Source organism: Arvicanthis niloticus, chromosome 18 (assembly GCF_011762505.2).
Source record: "Arvicanthis niloticus isolate mArvNil1 chromosome 18, mArvNil1.pat.X, whole genome shotgun sequence".
Taxonomy (NCBI): domain Eukaryota; kingdom Metazoa; phylum Chordata; class Mammalia; order Rodentia; family Muridae; genus Arvicanthis; species Arvicanthis niloticus.
In genome coordinates, this window is record NC_047675.1 from 3,106,662 (window position 1) to 3,112,674 (window position 6,013).

General features: G+C 45.2%; 1 long non-coding RNA gene across 2 annotated transcripts in view; it reads right to left on the reverse strand.

The window, feature by feature from the left end:
- The window catches only part of LOC143434912 (uncharacterized), a 21,085-nt gene extending 16,004 nt beyond the window's left edge, over positions 1-5,081 (reverse strand). For both annotated transcript variants that reach the window (XR_013104768.1, XR_013104767.1), the window contains exons 1-2: positions 4,944-5,081; positions 4,433-4,556 (exon numbers count right to left, since the gene is read on the reverse strand). This is a non-coding gene — a long non-coding RNA (uncharacterized LOC143434912). The remainder of the gene's footprint in view (positions 1-4,432; positions 4,557-4,943) is intronic.
- Between the last annotated feature and the right edge of the window lie 932 nt (positions 5,082-6,013).

A 6,013-nucleotide genomic window follows, 5' to 3' on the forward strand; every position in this document is an offset into this window, starting at 1 on the left:
GAAGCTGGGAACCAAGATGACTCCACCTGCTCTTAAGTTGCTAATAGCAGGTATTTATTCATTGTATTTCAAAATTAGTGCAAGTACCTAATCCTGTTGTAAAGCTAGATGGAGTTCAAAGAGGTTAAGCAATGTGTCTCCTGTTAAAGAGCTCAGAATTATACCGACTTGATCTAGAAACCAGTTCTTTAGCCTTAGGAGGTCAAAGCTCCTGCCTCTAACCTGTACTTGATAGACTAATTCCAAGAACACTCTGTTCAGATCGCTCAGGGAAACTGCAAAGTTGTAGGCCCTGTAAGTGAGGATGAGAAAAGAAGGCCACTAAGCTGCTTTATTTTTCTGTCAGAAAACGAATTCCAGAAATAGTATCCTCTCCATGAATGTGTATAAGAACTTAGAGAGGTAGAGACTTGCCCAAGGTCAGATAGTGAAGATTAAGGATCAAAAAGTAGGCTTCTGGGACCCTCAGGACAGAGAACTCAGATGATTCTTTTTTATTTTAATTTTGTTTATTATCATGGGGTATGCGTGATGTGTGTGTGTATGAGAGAGAGATCATACATGTGAAAGCTGTGGTATGCACATGGGTATGTGTGATGCATGAGAGAGAGCGACAGAGAGAGAGAGAGAGAGAGAGAGAGAGAGAGAGAGAGAGAGAGAGAGATCATGTGTGTGAGAGCTCTAGTATGTACACAGAGGTCAGAAAACAACTTACTTTCAGGAGCTAATTCTCCCCATTCACAGTGATTAAACACAGGTTGTCAAGTTTGGATGGCAAATGTTTTAACCCACCAAGCCATCTCCATCACCTTCAGAAGATTTTTTTAATCATGCCCTACCTTTTTCTTTATGTACCCAAAACATGGACAGATACCCTACTGCCCTCGTAGAATTGAGGTAAGGTTTTTGGCAGGTGCCTTCCAACCCAGGGCCCTGCTTAGGGGGTACCATTTGAGCCCACAGAGGCTCATCAGGTCCCACTGAATGTATCAACAGCTGCCATCCGCAGCTGCAGAGACCCTACAGGGCTGGGTACCTGCACATCTCAGCACTGAGAGAGTTGTCATCCACCCAGGAAATGCCTGGAGGTCTTGAACTTCTGAACTTCTGGCTCACCTCTGCCTGAACCCAATTATATAGCCTTTGCTGATATTACTTTACAGTCAAGATTGTAAATACTTCCTTGGTCCCACTTTATGGCTGCTAGATAAAAACATCTGCTGGAATGAGGCTCTGGAGGAAGGCTCTCTGTACAAGGTGGCATTGTCATAACCCAGAGGAGGCAAGCTGGCCAGACCCTGGGATCCCACAAGCAAGATGTCCTGCTGAGGAGCCTTGAGCACAGCAGCGTCTCAGCCCTCACTGCATCCACATGCACCATCCCAAACACCTGCCCCCACCCCACGCCTTGGTTTAACACAGCATCCATTTGGGTCATAGGATATCTTCATTCCACGGGCTTTGAATGAGATGCAGGTGTCCACAGCCACACACATCATCCAGCTGAAGCTAGAACATATTGTACATCACCAACTCTATCACAATAAACTCTCATGGAAATCAAAGCAGCCAGTCATGGCCTAGGAGAATCCTGGGCATCCCTGAGAAAGACAGAAAACACACACACAGACACACAGACACAGACACAGACACACACACACACACAGACACACACACACATTTAGCAGGTCCTGTGACTGCACATGTCAGGAATGATCTTCACCCTCTGGACCTTACTAGGTTCTGATCCCCAGAGGTCAATGGAAAGCTGGGAAGGAGAAAAGCAAGTATCTACAGCCCATTTCTCTCTCAGAAACCATACTCCCTGGGACATAACCCCACTCCTGCAGGGAAGGACAGAAGACTAAGACTGCCCAAACCTGCACCCCAGGAGACACTCAGACACTTACACCCAGGCCTAAGCTTGATTGTCAATGCCCTGCTTTATCCTTGATAGTCACCAGTGTTTTTTGAGCCTATGTGCCACTGACCATGGTCTTCCACAATGTACAGGCAAAGGTCACCACATAGCAAACACTGGTCCTAGGTCCAATCAGAGAATAAGTACCTCCCTGCCTTCCTATGATGACCCATAAGTGTCCGTTTTGGTCCCTTCTTCTACTTTAATTTGAACAAGTCCTCTATCAGTATAGCTGCTTTCATGTCACTTTCTTCGCTCTATCCTCTGATCCAGGAGGGCAAGGATCCCAGGCCTCCCAAGACACCCCACTACCAACATCACCACTGCTGATCCCAACACCTGCGAATAAAGTCATCATAAACCCAAGGACTACGGTCTGACTCATGGTTCAGCATGGCTGGACAAAAGTGCCTCTAAGTGGAGCTGTTTTAATCTTTCCTTGCAAATCAATAACTGCTTACTTTGGGGCGGTTTTAATTAGTGAAGCCCTGCTGAGTGTTTCACTGATAAAGTGGCCTGCTATTCATGCCACGTGTGCCAGGCGCCTGCCTGCTTTATCACTGCTGCTGTTGGGATGAAATCCTCCTTCCTGGGCCACACAGCTGGGTTTCTTCTTGGGAAAGGTGCCTTCTAAGCAACTGGTCTTGCTCTCCCGATAGCAAAACTCCACCTATAGACAAAGGGGCTTAATTCAGGGGCAGAAAGTAAGCCCCTCTGAGGCAGTGAAGTTGCCCTGCCCTAGGCTTTCCAGGCTTTCAAATGAGCCACAGATGTGGAGAGCACAGAGATTTATTAAGTCCTACTATGTACCAGCAGCAGTACACTGTTGTTATGGTAGGATCCCCAAGTCTCCAGAGATGTCCACATTACCCCTGTTTCCTCAGTGAAATCTCAGTGCAGAGGTCAGGGCACTCCCCAGGGTCAGAGGGTCAGTGATCTATGAAACACCTGTCTCAATGTTCTCTGTCTCTGTCATGCTTTGGTGAAACCTGGGGCTTTTCCCTGCCTAGACCTGTTTCTCTCCTTTACCTTCCTGGTTCTGTCATAGGCTCATTCCTTCCAACCCTTACCCTCTCAACCCTCATCCCCACAACCCCCACCCCCACCCAACCAGCTGCCCGATTATTTTATTTTCTTTCAAGCTGCCATTGCCCACTGTTTCTTAGGTGTGGACAGTTAGTGCTGGAGAACTAGAGCATGAGGATTGATTACTCAGAGTCAAAGGCCACTCTATCAACTTCCGCTGTCACTGCATGGAAAAAGAAGAGAAAAGTAACTCCCTATTAGAGGAAGAAACAATATCTGGACAAGTTAACAACACGCTTCCAGAGCTGGAGGAGCAAAGACCTGAGTTCAAATCTCACACACACCTCTTATTAATAGTGTGGACTTGGACAATCAGCTAGGTTCAGCTTCTGTTCTGTGAATAGCCATTCTGAGAGGGCCTGCCTCCCAGGGCTGTTGGGTCAAGTGAGAAAAGTTGAATGTGCCACCCAGTGAGTGAATCTTTTTTAGTGTTAGTAGCAAGAGCTAGATACAGAGAACAATTACCTCATGTTCCAGGTTGCTTTCTGTTGCTGCGATAAACACAACCAAAGTCAAAGTTGGAGCATGAGGAAAGGGTTTGTTTCAGCTTGAGATTCCAGCTAACAGTGCACCACTGAGAGAAGTCTGGACAGAAACCCAATCGGGAACAAAGGCAGGGACCATAGAGAACAGCTGCCTACTGGCTTGCTCTCCCACGCTCAGCTGCTTTTCTCATACAGCCAAAAACTACCCACATAGAGGACGGTGATGGCCACAGTGGTACAGGCTAACCTAACCAAGGCAATTCTTCAACTCAGGTTCTTCTTTTTAGCTGACTATAGGATGCTTCAAACTAATAAAAATTAACAAGCTCACCACATGTCACATGTCATTCTATTGTTGTCTTACTTTTTTCTTCTTACCTAACTTGGTTGGGTTTTTTTTTTTGGGGGGGGGGGTGAATTCTTGTACTGGACCTACTTCACAGATGGCAAGCCTAAGGCTGAGAAATAAGCCTTGACTGACTTGCTTGAGGTCTTTTGCTACATACGTTGTTCTGAGATAAGATGCCACTTTAAGATGTCATGTGGACACTGGGGATGTAGCTTAGTTAGTGAAGTTCTTGCTTGGCATCCATGAAGCTCTGGGTTCAATACCCTGCAGTATATAACACCAGACATGGTGGTAACCACTTATAATCTGAGAACTCGAGAGTTGAAGCAAGACCAATCTGGGATACAAGAGACATTGTTTGAGGAATACTGAGTTCCCAGAAATCCTTTGTGTCCTATATTCCCCAATGGTAACATCTTATAAAGCCAAAGCACAGTGTCAGAGCCAAGATGCATTGATACAGATAGTCAGGGTCCAAAGCAGTCATGAAGATTCCTTCACATCATCCTTTTACACACAACCATTCCCTCCATGTCAAGGGCTAGAGAGTGTTTGAAACACAGCACAAAGACTTGAATCCCAAATACTTACATGGAAGCCAGGTGTGAACACATGTTCCTGTAACTTCAGCTTTGGGGTCTGAGACAAGCGAATCACCAGAACATACTGATCAACATGAAGTCAACACTGTGAGCTTCAGTTTTAGTGAGAATCCCTGTTTCAAGGTGAAGGGCAATAGAGTAACACACCCAATGTCCTCAGGTGACATCAGGATGTGCAAGCATAGACACATACCACATACATGAACACACAAATTCTCTCTCTCTCTCTCTCTCTCTCTCTCTCTCTCTCTCTCTCTCTCTCTCTCTCTCTCCCTCTCCCCCTCTCCCTCTCCCTCTCTCCCTCTCTCTCTCTCTCTCTCTCTCTCTGTCTCTCTCTGTCTCTCTCTGTCTCTCTCTCTCTCTTACACACACACACAGCAGCAGCAGCAAAAATAACAATTAATAATAATTTTTTTAAAAAAATACAAACTGTTTGGAGAACTTCCTTTGCCCATTCCTTTAAGCGGATCCTCTGGCAAGGAATTATCCTTGCTCTTTACCTGGAAAGAGCAGGCTTTCCCTTCATTCCGGAAGCATATTGCATAGGACATAAAAACCTAGGTGTCATTTCCAAGAGACTCAGGACTACGTTATTCCTCAGATCCCAGAGCCACTCCACAGTCTACTTTCTCCCTACTTCTCATAGTCACATGTTTGGTTCATCCGTTTATAGTTACCAGGAAACCAGTAGCCAAGAAACAGTGTGTCTCTTCCATCCTCCTGAAAGTAAATATCCTATACACGTTTTCATAAGAGAGAGTCTGGATTCCACCTGTAGTCAGTAACCTTGGCTACTGAAACATACTTCTCTGATGACTGCCCTCCTACTTTGATGTTCCCCTTACTGGGAAGTCTTCAGAGGCTGTAGACCAAAATCTCTTCTTAAGAAGAGTCCTATCAGTGCAGTTCAAACTTTGTAGAATGTGACCAGAGACCACCCCAAAGCCCTACCCTCCCATTCCATTAGTATGTGAGATAAACCATTTAAATATGCATGAGACCCACTTTTGAAAGGCCAACTCTTTCTTTCCTTTTGTTCATTCATTATTTATTGACTGCAACTAACTGAGGATAACAAACTTATAACTACCTTTTAAATTGTTTTCTTATTTTGTTCCAGGCAAAGTATATCAGACTCCATTTTAGATATTATAAGCCTTGAATCTGTTCTAGCCACTGCTCCAAGAGCAAAGCTTGAGTTAACAGAAACCCACAACTGAATAGTGTACAGAGAGCAAGACTTTGGATCACTTAGTCCTAAATGAAATGTCTTTCTCAAACTCTTCCCCTTATGGTTCAAGGATCTATGTGGAATAGCTGCTTCTATTCTAATGCTAATTTGGGTCCCCCAAAATTGTTTGCACGAGCGGGTCTGCAAGTAGCTTCTGGAAACCTGCCCCCAGTTAATTCTGATTGGTAAATAAAGATGCCAGAAGACAATAGTTGGGGAGAAGAGACAGAGGCTGATTTTAGGTTTTCCAGGCTTGAGAACATAAGGAGGAGGAGGAGAGGGAGGAGGGAGAGGCCATGCTTTAGGCGTGTGCAAGACAAAGAGTCACCATGGGATAAA